Below are 15335 nucleotides of genomic sequence, written 5' to 3'. Positions count from 1 at the left end.
CCTGTGTGAGTGTCTGTGTGTTACATGGATACAGTGTGAACAGAGGCCAGAAGAGGGCATCAGAGCCCCTGGAACTGAAGTTCCAGATGTTGTCAGTCACCGTGAGGGTGCTGGGAACCACGCCTTGTTCCTCTCAAGACTAGCCAGTGCTCTGAAATGCTGAGCCATCTCTCCAGACCCTGAGTAATTATTTTTGTAATTCATTGGTACAACTATCATGCTTTGCACATTTAGATTTTAGTACAGAAATAATCATCAGTTTATATATAAGTTATATATCAGGAAATGTTTTATTTTAATTAGAAGAATTAAAGTAGGCCATTTAAAAATATCAATAACATTCTTAAGTAATGGTTAGATTAGCAGTGGTGTGTAGTAATTTCCTACAAATTGAAACATTCCATTCTGGGGGGAGGTTCCTAAGACTCAGGAAGTAAATTAAATTTATAGGGCTTAGGAAATAAATAACTTGCAAATCTTAGGAGTTTCCTGAAATTTTAATTTACTAAGTCCCTCCCCAAGGTTATCTAAGCAATAATGATGGCTGGGGAGAAGGAGCTTTGCCGCCACTTGGGCTCCCTCCAGGTGATGCAGGGGAGCTGCAGGAGCCAGCACAGCTGCTGGAGTGGGCTTCTCAGTCCTGCAGCTGCCTCTGGGTCAGCCACCTGCCTAAAGGGAGCTTCACCACATACTGTAAGTAACCCATTAAACTCAATGTTCACTAAGCGAGGCTTCTGTAAATTGTTTCTCTTGTCTGTCTTTCTCCTCTGTTCTGTACAGACTTCACATCTTCACGGAAAATCCTGTACAGTAAAATATGGTTCAGCAATGTTAAATCGCCCCATACAGGTGCAAGCTATAATACTAAAAATAAGTTCAGAATTCTGAGTGTATATTTCCTTACTCTTCCTTTAAAGTAAGATTTCAATTTATAAACAAAATCTGTTCTTAGCACCTTCACCTCCCAGCATCTTTATGCAATCTTAACACATTTCTTCTTGTTCCGTGGAAGTAAGTGTTTCATACTACAAAATAGCTATAAACGGAGCAGTTAAAAGTCAGTGACCCGATTCACAAATGGACAGTTTCCCCAAAGAAGACGTCTAAGTGAAAAGACGTTTAGCATCACTCACTAATCAATACAGGTCAGAACCCCGGGTACTGCTTCCTGCCCATTTGGATCGCTGTTGACCTCCAAAAGTAAGAAAAGACAGCTGCCGAGGAGTGGAGGACGTGGAACCTTTATATGCAGCTGACAGTGCCAAAATCATGTGGCCTCCGAAAAATAGGTGGCCTCCTCAAAAAAAATAAAACAGAATTACAGTATGGTTGAGCATTCATCTTCTGAGAATCATTCCAAAAAGCTGATTTAAATGGGTATCTGTGAAGCTAACAGAAAAACGTCTTAAAAACAAAGGAAAACCTGACATATACTGCACCGTGCATGAATTCTGAAGACAACACTAAGTGAAATAAGACACCAAAGACAAACACTGTGATCCCGCTTGCCTGACAACAGCTGAGTGCGGACACCGAAAGTAGAACGGTGAATTCGGTGATTTGGGGAAAGAGAAATGGAGAATTACTCATTTTAGCAAAGGACAACATAAAAGTTCTGGGCATGAATGGTGTTACCAAGAAGTATCCCTGAAACAATCAGTAATCTAAATGTCCTCCATAATACCACCACCAAAAACTAAAAAAAGTGTGAGCACATATCAATACAATTGAGACAAAGAGAATATAACTTTCTTGGTATGTGAATAATTAGCTTACCTCTTACCTTGCGTCCCGTCATTCCCAGAGATGTGAATATAAACACCATCCAAACTGGTCAGAAAACTCACTCTGCTCTGCCTCCGTCCCTCATGTCCAACTCTTCCCTGGTCCAGCTCCAGAATTCATCCCTCCTACAGTCGCAGCTTCTTAGTCCCAGCCATACTCCTGTCTTCCTGACCCAGTAAAATGCCTGCTAACTCTTAGCTCCGTCCTCTGCTCTTGAACAAGGCTGAGGGAGAAGATAAAGAGGGCATTTTGAGTTGAGGAAATCTCATTTAAACATGCATACACCTGTTACATTGCCGTGGCACACTTCAGATACCGCACATTGCAAGTAGACCTTTTCAAAGAAGGGGAAGGAGGGGAAGCTACTAAATCTATTAGTCATTTAAACCTAGCAATCGAGCTCTAAGAAAAGCGGTGACATACATTAAATGCTTTGTGCTGAGGACTGCGCCAGATACTGAGGAGACAGAGGTGAACGGAACAGCATTTGGACTTCAGAGTGAGCTCATCGTCTTGTTGTCAAGACAATGTTAGCACCGTTAGGTTTGTTTGGAGCAAAGGAAGAATATATAACCTGGGTGAGTTGTAGACGGCTGCTAGTGGGGGCCTGAGCTCAGTTTGCACAAAGCAAGTGGTAGTCACATGAAAATGCAGTGTTTGTTTCGAAAAGTGTTCCAGTGCACATAAACAGACAGAGAAAGGCATCCTGTGGTTGAACTACTTCATGTAGCTGGAATATATGGGATTTATGATTGAGGTCACAGGTCACAGAGCTACTCAGAATCTCATGAGAGCATTAAAATCACAGGAACCAGTGTACGAGAGTCACAGACAATGGCGCCCAGCTGTAATCCCAGTGGTTCTCAGGAGAGTGATGCTGGGGGGGGGGGGGGGGTAGTTCAAGGTCAGCCTAGGGCATATGGTGAATTCCCTGTCTCTAAAATAAGTGGAGATGTATGTAAAGTAAGAGTGTATATATGCCTATGCTTTGCACAATGGACTACAGTAATCTTGAGCTGTAGGGAATACATTCCAATACCTCTAGTGGAGAGCAGGTGGTACCACAGATGCGACTGAATCCTGCACACACATCTCCAGTGAAGTTTGGTTTAGAGACAGGAGGTTAACAACAAAGTAATACAGCAGAGCTATATCAGTGTAGTGTAATAAAGACAGGTGCACAGCCAGGTGTGGTGACCCATGCCTTTGATCCAGCGCTTGGGAGGCAAAGGTGCATGGATCTCCATGTTTTGAGGCCACCTATAGAGTTCCAGGCCAGCAAGGGCTACGTAATGAGAAAGAAAGAAAGAAAGAAAGAAAAAGGTAAGTACTCTCTGTCCCCCTTCTCCAGGTATCTTACTGGGTTTTTTTTTCTCTTAAAAGAAGCACTTACCAGCTTCTCATGGGCTTAACTAATTTGCCAGCATCTCTACTTTTACACTTTGAATATGATTAAGTAAAATAAAGGTTACCTGCATACAAGCTCTGATTGCAATCCTGTGGCGAGCTGGTGATCCAAGGGGCCTCTAAGTGACTAACAGTCACAGCACATGCAGTGCATAAATGGGATGAAGGATGAGTCACGTCCTGAGCCGCCCAGAACAGGACAATAGGAGATCTCACCTCATTACCCAGAGCAGCATGCAGTGCAGGTTCCAGGGCCTAGCATGGTTAATGGAATTATCTAGTATGATTTTGCCTCAGTAGCAAGTGTTTGCCTGCTGCTGTTATAGCAATGCCATCCCTGTTTCTGACACTTTACTTACCCATTCAGTGTAGCCAGTAGCTTTGAATTACTCATTTCTGTTTACTCAAGACTTTATACAGCCCTTTCAGCACCTCTGCCCTCTCTCTTTTATAACCCTAGGTTGTTTGCAGCTCAGTAGCTCTTCATGTCCCAGTTGGAACTGAGAGGAAGACCTAAGCAAATATTGACTCTTGAGTTTTCGCCATGTTCTCTTACATGTTCATGGCCGGCCTATGAGATTGCCGTTCCAAACAGCCATCCAGCCCAGAACCTTACACACATAGGCACTGGGCAAGGTGAAGTTTGCAATGCAGATTGGGAAAGACAAAAGCAGAGAGGGGTTTCAAAGGAATGGAGGATGGCAGATGTGAGTGCTACTTAAAAAGAGAAATAACACTCAGGGGAGTTGGGGCGCGGCTCAGGGGCCAAGCATGAAAACCTTGATTTTAGATTCCCAGCGCCCACGTGAAAAGCCAGGCATGAAATTCCACCTGTAATTTCAGCATTGGAGAAGCAAAGGCAGAAGAATCGTTAGAGTCCACTGGCTAGCCATCTATCCAGTCAATGAGCTTTAGGTTCCATGAAAAACCCTGTCTGAGAAAAAAGATGGAGAAGAGATCGACGAGGACACCCAGCATCAACCTCTAGCCTGCACACCCAGTCAGATGACCCCGTGGACACATTTAAAAGGAAAAGAAATAGTACCCAAACAGCTGTTCGATCTCTGAAAATGGGAGTCGGGTAGAAAGACGTCTTAAGGAAGCTGTGGATACCTGGTTTGACCCTGAGTAGATGCTGATCAGCAGTAGAAAGGATGTAAGGCGCAGGTGACTCTGCACACCACGTGGAAGACAGACGAGATGGATTTCACTGCACGTACGAGTCTGGAGTGCCTGGAAACGCCCAGCATGCACACAGAACACAGAGATGGAACTAAGCAGACGAGGCGTATTTTGTTGTGGAATGGAAGCTCTTGCGCTCAGGCACGAGGTTGGTCAGTACAGGTAACTGACCATCAGGGGTGAGAGGGCCAAGAACAAGAATCTCTCACCTTCCCATCTGTTCTGCAGATCAAAGACTCTCGGTATATTGGCTTATGCACAAGATGGGGGACCTGGCCATGGGCAACCCTGAGCTGCTACCCTACCAACAGGAATGGCTGGCTCTCCAGCTTCAATATGAAAAAGTCTTAGGGAAAAGATTCAGTGACTTAGACAGGCTCCCTACCCATTCCTCTGGTCAGTCCACGTGGCCCCATGTTAGGGGCATGCGTACCCTGATGGCTGAAGTGAGGAAGGCGCCCTCCCAGGAACAGGGTCCCAGGAAGACTGTGGACAAACACTGTCTGCTGACCCCACAGGTTTCCTTTCTGAATGTGTGAGCAGTGCTTGTAGACCAGCCGTATGCTGTAGCTTAGTGGCTGGGCAACTGCATCTTTTTAAAGACAGGGTCATTCGTGTAACCCAAGCTGATCTTGAACTCTCGCTGTAGCCCCTGGCTGACCTGGAACTCATCCTCAGGCCTCGTTCGGCTTCTGAGTACTGGAAGTACAGGCATGTGCTGCCCTGCCTGGCCCTGCGACCTTAGTCTCGAGTGTGTTTCTGTGGGACTCTGAGCATTTTATCTCTAGGTTGTCACTTCAGGAAAAGGTTTGTGAAATGTCTAATAGTGGAAAACTAGAATCTTGGGGAAAAAATGAGAAAAGATTCATGTGCTAAGACTCTTAATTGTGTCATTTACCAGGGCCCCTACCTCCAATTCCACATGTTAATCAGAGGGACAAATTAGAATGAAACTTGCTGCCAACTTCTGGTCAATGTTGGAATAGTAAGGTTCTCATTGTTGGTCCTTCCACCCCATTCTGGTTTTAAGGTGTTGAAATATTTTATTTTAGTTGGGGGAAAAAAAAAACAAAAAATATTTTGGCTTAGTTGGGAATTTGAAGTATTAACCAAGAAAATCAGTTCTACTTGGGACTAGAGAGATGGCTCAGTGGTTAAGAGCACTGACTGCTCTTTTAGAGGATTGGGTTTGATTCCCAGCACCCACATAGTGGTTCACAAACATTTGTAACTCCAGTTCCAGGAGATTAGATGCCCCCTTCTGGCCTTTGCAGGCACTGCATTCATGTGGTGCACAGACAGACAGGTAGATACACATACATAGACATAAATAAAAATAATAAATCTTTAAAAAAGAGAATCAGTTCTACCTGCATGAGTAGATAAATTCGGAATGAAAATGAAAACCTGGTCATACCTACATACATACATACATACATGTGTCTGTTTCTTTTTGTTTTGTTTTGTCTTTGAGATGGGGTCTTGTGTAACCCAGGTAGCCTGGAACTTACTATGTAGCTGAGGACGACCTTGAACTTCTGATCTTCCTACTTTTACCTCCCAGGCACTGGAATTAGAAGATGTCTGGGGTGTCATACCAGTTGTATGCTATTGGGGATAGAACCCAGGGTCTCAAGCATGAATGACAAATGCATTTATTTCTATATGAATACTATCTTGAGAAAAATACAAAAATTTAAAGAAAACAATAGCATTGGTTACATCTCAGAAGAACTTACAGGTCCCTACAAAAAAAAGAGCTAGCACTGGAAACTTTACAGCATACATTTATTTAGCATTTTGAAATTTTAATTGTTTTAAATTTAAAATATAAAGAATGGAACATTTTAATCAAAATAAAAGGCCCATTCAGGTATAATGACTACTTCCCATAATACCAGAACTCCAGTGGCTGAGAAAGGAGGCCACAAGTGAGGCTCGCATGAGCTACTACTTAATACTTTATTAAGTGAGCAGACAAACTGGTTCACACCAGTTCTGTGAATCTACTGAGAAAATTCACATCCCACACAGTAGAAAAGCACAACACCTGTGGGCTAATAGAACACGAGCCACCACCCTCTGGTTACTGAGAGGCTCGTGAATGAGGTCTGGGTCAGAGATGGAGTGGGAAGCCCACACTGAGGCTGCAATTAAAGAAGTAATGGGTAAGTGCATGTACCGCCTTGGAGTGGAGGAAAAGTGGTGGGAGACTGAAAATGACTTAACAAGGAGCAGGCATCATTAAGGCAGTATGCCACAGCAAGGGGTCCAGGTGTCTGAAAAAGGAAGGTAAATATATAGTAAGCAGTTTTCCTTGGAAATTTTACTTTTTTGCTACTGATTATTTGTAGTAGATTGGCCACATATTTATTATTACTCCTTTCTGAGATCCATTTAAAAAAATAATCAGTAGGGCTTTCACTGTAGTTCAGTGGCACAGCATTCAAGCGTGCCTGGGGCTCTGGGTTCTGTCCTACACACCACCAAACAAAACAACAGCAACAGCAAAATAGCAAGTATGTAGAGGTTTATATAAAAGGAGAAGCAAAAATCATAAGCCTGTGTGTTAATTAGTTTTCCATCACTGTAACCAACTCATAAGGTAAGTCAAAAGAAGAAATGGCCTGAGTTTTAGAGTTTTCAGCCTGTGGTCATTTGGCTGTGTTTCCTCGTGGCTGTGGCAAGGCGGTATGTTATGGTGGGAGCACACGGGAGAGAAACTGCTTACCTTACACAAGACCTTCTGCAACTCATAAAGGGGCCGCCACCTCTCCACAGGCTGATGAGCCTCTAGCACCTGGACCTTTGGGGGAATTTCATACTCAGACCATCAAAGCATGCCAAAGTCAGGTCCAGATTAAAGCAAGAGGAAGGGGGTTCAAAGAGAGGTCTCCAAGGGGTCAGGGGAGTGGAGGAATAGGTTACCTATGAGAACATCCGAGGGAAAGCCGTGGTAGTCACAACGGAAGCTGTGCTAAGCGTCTGAAAGTGGCGGTGAATTCATAGAAAGCCAGACTGGGAGATAAAATGAAGGAATTATTGATCCCAAGGAACAAGTTATGCAAGAAAGGAAATAAATATAAAGTAATTTCTCTCTCTGCATTTTTATGGGCAAGTGTAAATAATGATTAGAATTTTTAGCATAAAATAACAAGATTAAGGAAGTGGGGTTTCAGAGTTCTTTATTATTTCCTAAGATAGCGGAGAGTCTGAAATTGGCAAATACAGCCAAGAAATAGCTGTATAGGACTGGAGAGATGGCTCATTAGGGTAGATCCTCTCTGGCTAAATAATGAAGGATTTAGAGCAAGTAAGAGAGACCGGAAGAATGAGACACTCACATAGCATCTTGCCATGCAGTAGCCTGTCCTGGCTTTAAATCTGCTAGCAAGGAGGCCATCACCGTGCACAGTACCTAGATCTGATCCTCCAGAACTGTGAGCCAAATAGGCCTCTTCTTTATAACTCTCTGAACTGGCTAATTTTGTGCCAACTTGCCACGAGCTAGAGTGAGTCATCGGCAAGGAGATGACCTCAGCTGAGAAAATGCCTCCATGAGATTAGGGCTTTGGCAAAGACTGCGGGGCATTCGTGATTGACAAAGGAGGGGCCAGCCCGTTGTGGGTAGGGTCAACCCAGGAAGGTGGTCCTGGGTTCTATAAGAAAGCAGACTGAGCAAGCCAGTAAGCAGCTCCCCTCCATTGCCTCTGTATCAGCTCCTACCTCCAAGTTCCTGCCCTGAGTTTCTGTCCTGACTTCCTTCAGTGATGGACAGCAATGTGGAAGTGTGAACCAGATAAACCCTTTCCTCCCCAACTTGCTTTTTGGTCCTGGTGTTTTTGTTACAGCAATAGAAGCCCTAACTAAGGCATTCTCCCAGTCTGTGGGCTTGTGCCAGTAGCAAAGATTATATGTAAAAAATTATTAAAATTTATTTTCCCTCTCCTTCCTAGGCTAATGCTCTGTTCCCAACTAAAATAAACTACTAATCAGTATTTGTGTGTGTTGAGTGTTGCCTTTTTATGTCTCTGCCCATCGTGGTGGTGGCAGTCCATCTGTCCAGGCAGCTCCTCACCTGTACTAACAGCAGCAGTACCTCCTTCAGCAACTTGCTGTCCATACGGAGTGGTCCTCTGCTTAGCATGGAGGGTGGAACCTAACAATTCCAGTCGCTCCATTTTGTTGTCATTCTTAGTAGTTTTATAAGCACGTGCCATTATGACTATTTCCATTTGAGCTGGAGCTAAGTGCCATGATGTGACAGATTTATTCTTCAGTGAGATTTTATCCACATCTTATGAAATATAATTTCCATTCATCAGACTGAAAACGGAATACAATCGTTTTCAGACCTTAAACCGGTGATCTTTCCTTAGCCCGTCTCCTCACTTGGAATGGGCAAAACACATTCTATACTGACAATAAGGTTAAAACTAATGCTGTGTATGGAATGTGCTTCAAGGAAACGAATGTGGTTTAATTTATTCCCCTGTGCTGTGAGCTTTGTCCTGGAGCCCAAAGGCTGATGCAAACAAGGGAAGAGTTCCAATAATCCTTGGCCGTGCTGCCAAGACCTTGGTTCTACTAGGCACTGGGCCATGTTCTATTTTTTTTTTTTTTTTTTGAAGATTACCAGATATCTACTTCATTCCATCACACAGAAACTCCAGAGGCATAATTCCTTCTCCCTGCGGAGGCAGTTTAGGGACGCACTTTGCAGAGGATGAGGTGCTTCGTGCTAATTGGGACCACAGTCACCCACTAGGTGGCCTCCCTTGCAGAGTTAAAGCATCCGCAGAAACTCCTGCCTCCAGCATGTGCCAGCCTTCCCAGGAAGCAATTACCTACCACCGTTTTTCTGTTCTCTCTATTCAGGAGAACCAGAGCTTTCTTAAAAGCAAGTCAAACCCAGCTAAGGTCTCTCTGTGCTGGTCCATTGTCTTGCAGATCCACACTGCCACACACGACCTCCCTCGGCCATGTTCCTCATATCTAAGTTGTTCCAAGCCTTCTTTGGCTTACCCGTGTTCATGTTGTAGCAACTTTTTATCCCCTGATCTTTTTTATCCCACATCTCACTGTCTCTTTATCTCTAGAACCCTTCACCATGTTCTCTGAGACATCTGGGGCAGTTCTTGGTCTATTTGCCCAACTCGCCTTCCTGTGCGTTTTACTGATTAGGCAAAGCACATGACCAGGATGGGCCATACATAGTACTTGACCCAGTAGCCTAATGCTACCCCTCTTTCAGATGAGGTGGGGCTCTTTCAGGCTGGTGTGGCCATAGACTGTTATCACTGTTTCAAACAAGAACACGGGCTCAGCGAAATCCCTTGTTTTAGGTCTGATAACTATTATATTAACTTTGACTTCCATCATGGAGAAGGTGAATTTTGTGAGTCAGTAGGGTTTTACTAAAGGGTGGCTATTATATTTTGTGGCAGTTAGCTGCATCAGCCAAAGCCTCATAAAGGACTGTATGAACATACTGTTAACAACGATGGAACTACAGCATCTGATGCCTGTGCTAAGCCCCTGAAACCACATAATCAATGTGAATCACTGAGTAAGGCCAGTCAGCTTCTCGTCATTGTGACAAAATACCTGGGATAAACAACTTTAAGAGGTAAAGGCTCCATGCTGGTTTCAGAGGGCTCAGCCAGGGGTAAGTTTAGCTGCTCAGTTACTTAGTCCTATGACAATGCAGAAACAGCGTGATGGAAAGACATAGTGCAGGAAAGCTGCTCACCTCGTGAGACCCGGAGCAGAGCAAGGATCATGGTCCAAGCACAGGTTGTGCTCATCAATGGCCTTCTCCAGTGACCCACTTCCTGAAGTCACGCCACATGCCCTACCAGCCATTCAACTTTGAATGCATTAATTGATGAATCCATTGATGTTTTTAGTATTCTTATGAGAAATCACCTCTCTAAAATGCTACCAGCACTGAACTAAACCGTCAACACTCACTCCGTCAGGGGGACCCTTTTTATCTAAACTGCATGGGTTAATTTCTTGTTGCTGTGGTGTGTCATAAGGGATGAGAAGTTTATTTTGGCACACAATGTCACATCTGCGAAGAAATTACTGCTGACGCAGCTCAACATGGGAGTGGAAGCTTGTGGCATAACTGTATCTTGATAGGCATGATAAGGGAATTAAGCCAGGATCAGATACAGTATCACCTTCGAGGCCTGCCCTGTGGTGGGCTACCAGTGTCCCAAAGGTTCTACAACCTCACAAAACAGTACCACTGGCTTAGAGCCATAACCTTGTGTCGTTGGTCTCAGTTTCATAATGACGAATGAATGCATTTAATTCATCTCCATGTGTTCTCTGAAAGGTATTGTCAACTTGGCAGCACCTGGCATCCCACAGGATGCAAGCCTGTAGACATACCTGTGAAGGGATAAGGCTAAGTTAGATTAGGTTAGCCTCTGGCCATGCCTTTGAGGCGTTATCCTGAACTGAAGTTGAAAGACACAATGAATGAAGCCTCTTCCTGGTGGGTTCTGGGCTGCATAGAAAAGAGAAAACTAGCTGGGCATGCGCTGCAGCCATCTTGGCTTCTTGCCTATAAATGCAATGTAAGCTCCTCCCTGTAGGTGGAATTCCCCTGACCTAACCGCCTGCTCCCAAATAACAACTGACTTGAAGGCTAAACATAAATTATAAATGCTTGACCAATAGCTCAGGCTTGTTCCTAACTAGCTCTTACAACTTAACCTATTTCTACTAATCCATGTGCTGCCCCAAGGCTCGTAGCTTTTACCTCTGTTCCACTTTGTATGTCTGACTTATTCTCTGCCTGACTGGCCATGCTAGATTCCATCCTTCTTCCTCCCAGCATTCTCCTAGTCTGGCTCTTCTGCCTAACCTTATTCTGTTCAGCTATTGGCCAGTCAGTTTGTTGATTAAACCAATCATAGCAACAAATTTTCACAGAGTACAAAGGGAATAATCCACAGTGGCTTGCTCCTGTGGCTGGGATTTCTCCATCATAATCGCCAGGGCCCTCAAACCCTGAGGTAAAAACAAGCCCCGTCTCCCATTAGCTGTTTGCCATGGTGTTTCATCACAGCACCAGGAAAAAGGACTCAACCGCCCCACATTCTCAGAAGTGCCAAGGCCAGAGTCTCTCTGAGACCCAAGGCAAGTTGTTATAATCCCTATAAAAACCAAAACAGCGACCCACAGTCTTCCAGCATGAAACAAGCATAGAGAAAACACCTTCTCCAAATTGGGGGCAAGAGGGGGAAACCAAGCAAAACTGAAACCCTTAAGAGCAAACACTAAATTGTATAGTTCCATGTTGAACATCAGGGCACATGTCAGCACGATCAAGTTCCAGACACTTAGGCCACCCCATCCCATAGCCTTGCTGGTGGAGCCCAAGTGGCTGCTTCTCTAGGATGGCCCTGGTCACTGCCTGTGGCTTGCCTTAGTAGATAATGCATAGTCTTAGCATGGACTACTTCTTGCTGTCTCTGCTGACACTTCTGCGTCCTTTCCACAACTTCAGTATCAGGATTCAAAGGTTACCCAGCTTCCATTGCAGATCCCAGCCTCCCCCTTGAAAACCTGGGAGGAAGCTTCTTTAACTCTTGTCAATGCATGTGTGTAAAACCAACCCCAAGTGTCACCCCAGCTTCAGTGGTAGCCAGGTACTTAAAAACCGTGGGTACAACTGTGTCTAGCAGTGAAGATGCCTAAGCCCCTCCCCCCAACACTTCTCTGCCTCCAAGCAGCCCTACCCCAAAAGACCACAACAGAGTTCTCTTCTTGTTTTGTTTGTTATTTTTCTATTTTTAGCCTAGGTCTTATTATACAGCCCTGGCTGGCCTTAAACAATCAGAAATAGGCCCTCTGTGATTTCTCAGAAACTTAGGAAACAACCTTCCTCAAGACCCAATAATACCACTTTTGGGTATATATCCAAGGATGCTCAATCGTGCCACAAGGACATGTGTTCATCTATGTTCATAGCAGCTTTGTTTGTCATAGCCAGAACCTGGAAACAACCTAAAGGCCCCTCGATCGAAGAATGGATAAGAAAAATGTGGTACATTTATACAACGGAGTACTACACAGCAGAAAATAAAAACGACATCTTGAATTTTGCAGGAAAATGGGTGGAGCTAGAAAACATTATTTTGAGTGAGGTAACCCAGACCCAGAAAGACAATTATCACATGTACTCACTCATAGGTGGTTTTTAAACATAAAGCAAAGAAAGCCAGCCTACAAACCACAACCCCAGAGAACTTAGACAACAATGAGGACCCTAAGAGAGACTTACATAGATCTAACCTACATGGAAAGTAGAAAAAGGCAAGATCTCCTGAGTAAATTGGGAGCATGGGGACCTTGGGGGAGGGTTGAGGATTGAAGGAGAGAGGCAGGGAGGGGAGCAGAGAAAAATGTAGAGCTCAATAAATATCAATAAAAAAAAGTAGGCCCTCTGGTCTCTGCACCTGCCTCTGCCTCCAGTGCTGGGATTTAAGGTGTGTGATATTACACGTGGCCCAGACCACCCTCATCATCCCCATCTCCATCCTCCTCCTTCTCTTCTTTGGTTTATATTAAAGGGGGATTTGGTCGAGTGGCTGCCAGGATGCAGTCTCAGCAGTCCAGCAATGACTCTCACACTGGAAGGCTCCCTAGGCTCGAAGTCTCATTGGTCCTAATCTAGCGCAGAAGGCCTGGAGGATTCCTGGAACTGCTGATCTTCGGTCTATGTCGAAATCCTAAAGAAGTCGGTTCTAATATAAGTGAAGGGATATCAGCAAGAACGTAGATGGACTTGCCAGCAAGAGTGAGGGGCAAGCGGGCAAAAGACAAAGTTTCCTCTTTCCACTGGGCCCTTGAACCTGTCATGGGTGGGGTCTTGTTGATGCCTGAGTCGCCTCTTTCTAGATCTCATTATAGGTGGTTATGAGCCACCATGTGGTTGCTGGGAATTGAACTCAGGACCTCTGGAAAGAGCAACAGGTACTGTTAACCTCTGAGCCATCTCTCCAGAGCCCAGCTAGAGCATTCTTAGCCCAACTTTAAGCATGCCTTTCTTCTAGCCAAGCTGCAAGTTTTACAAAGCCTTTGATGCTGTGTTTGTGGTCATGGTTCCTTTCAAAGGCACAGTACAGCCCTCCTCCAAGTGAGCCACATGGTCTGATGAACTCATCAGCACGTTGAGCTGTATCCCACCCATAGCATTAGGGGCCATCTGGGGACAACGCCTTCAGCTCATTTTGAGAGACACTTCATGTCCAAATCACAAGAATCGGTAACTAGTCATTCTCAGCAAATGAGGGGTTGGTTGGACAGATATTGTTACGAAACTGTTGCCACCATTACCACGATAAACAGAGACCAGGGGTAGGCTACGGAAAGGGAAATCGGTTACAGAAGTCCAGTTTATTGTTGGGGATATGTCGCAAGACCTCAGTGTATACCTGTAACCATGGACAATTTGAAGTGCTGTAATTTAATTCCTTTTCCATCTTAACTAAGCACCTACCACACATTAGAGCTATATTTTTGCCATTGAGGTAACCCAGCCAAACTAGCATAAATTTCTTTTGCCCTCTTGACAATTTCAGGGATGGATGCAGTTTAGGCCTTTTCTTCAGCATATCTAAATATCCAGTATCATTACTCACGCAAAGTGGGGCCGCTAGAGAATAAAGTTGGGGTTATTTGAACACAAGTTCTGAAGATCTGATAACCAAAATTTCTAAGTAACTGATGGATGGGTAGTGACTACTGCATGGAAACGCTGCACCAGAGATAACTGGCGCCCTGTTAGTAACTGATGGGTGAGTAGTGAATACCACGTGGAAACGCTGCACCAGAGATAACTGGCGCCCTGTTAGTAACTGATGGGTGAGTAGTGAATACCACGTGGAAACGCTGCACCAGAGATAACTGGCGCCCTGTTAGGGACCGTGTAGAATGATATCAGGTTACATCAAGTTAGCTGGAATGAATCCTATTTAAAACTTACAAGGTATTCCTGGAATTTTTGATGGAGCAGTTTCAAATCATGGTTGATGCCAAATAATTGAAAGGAGAGAAAGCAAAGCTGCACCCAATGCGCAGACTACTGAAGTAGTGGTTTATTGAGGAAGAAAGGGTCACTAGTCTTTCCAGTTTTGGAGTTTTTTAAAAGCAAAGACAGTTGGTTAGTTTAATCTCCAAAAAAATCATGTCCTCAGAGGACAACTTGTAAGAGTCAGTCCTCTCCATCCTGTGAGTTCCAGAGGCCGAACTCAGGGTGTAAAGCATGGCAGCAGGCGCCCTTACCTGCTGAGACGTTTAGCTCCCTCCAAGATGTCAGGTTTAAGCTGAGTTTCCTCATGCTTATGTCTGATTTTAGAAAACAACCAAATGAAGGGTCCCTGTAGAGAACAGACGCTGCAGACCCAGGGCTGATGGATAGTTCCGGCATCAGCCCGGCAGTAACAGTCAACACCCTGGAAGATGAAAAGCAGCAGCCCTTCGAGGGGGCGAAGAAAGAAGAGCAACAAAGTGAGCACATCCCAGTCACCGAGGCTGCAGGGGACGAGGGGCCTAACTATGTGTATGGCGCTTTAATAGCAATTATTTTCAAACAATAGAGCTTACGAATCTCAAAAAGTCTGGATGATGAAACTGTTTAAAGCTCACAATAGTCTTTCATGCTAGAATCCGACCAAGTGATTTATTCTGGGCTCAGATGCTATTGTGCTGGTTCAAGAGGCAGTGTTAATTCAAGTTATATCCTCTGGATCTGAAATACATTAAAGACATATTGAATAAGCCAAGTAGTAAATGGGAAGAAAGTAAGGATAATAACTATATTAAAGGACTTAATCCCAAGGAAAAAAATGTGCTATAAGACTAGCGTCTGTGAAGCCAGGGCCAAAAAGTGACTGAGCAAATCAACTAGATGGTCTTCCAATCAATCACAGCCCGGGCCA

At 44.4% G+C, this 15335-nt stretch overlaps 1 long non-coding RNA gene across 3 annotated transcripts in view; it reads right to left on the bottom strand.

The window, feature by feature from the left end:
- Window positions 1–212: 212 nt before the first annotated feature.
- The window catches only part of LOC125391148 (uncharacterized), a 26806-nt gene continuing 11683 nt past the window's right edge, over window positions 213–15335 (bottom strand). The window contains exons 3-4 of one of the 3 annotated variants that reach the window (XR_015735136.1): window positions 1777–2008; window positions 213–803 (exon numbers count right to left, since the gene is read on the bottom strand). This is a non-coding gene — a long non-coding RNA (uncharacterized LOC125391148). Of the gene's footprint in view, window positions 2009–15335 lie in introns of all 3 variants that reach the window. The other 2 variants (XR_015735135.1, XR_015735134.1) reach the window with 2 other exon arrangements.

The sequence above is a fragment of the Myodes glareolus genome, chromosome 16, assembly GCF_982192425.1.
Source record: "Myodes glareolus chromosome 16, mMyoGla1.1, whole genome shotgun sequence".
Classification (NCBI taxonomy): domain Eukaryota; kingdom Metazoa; phylum Chordata; class Mammalia; order Rodentia; family Cricetidae; genus Myodes; species Myodes glareolus.
Note: the sequence above shows the minus strand (reverse complement) of the source record. Positions and strands in the feature narration are given on the sequence as shown.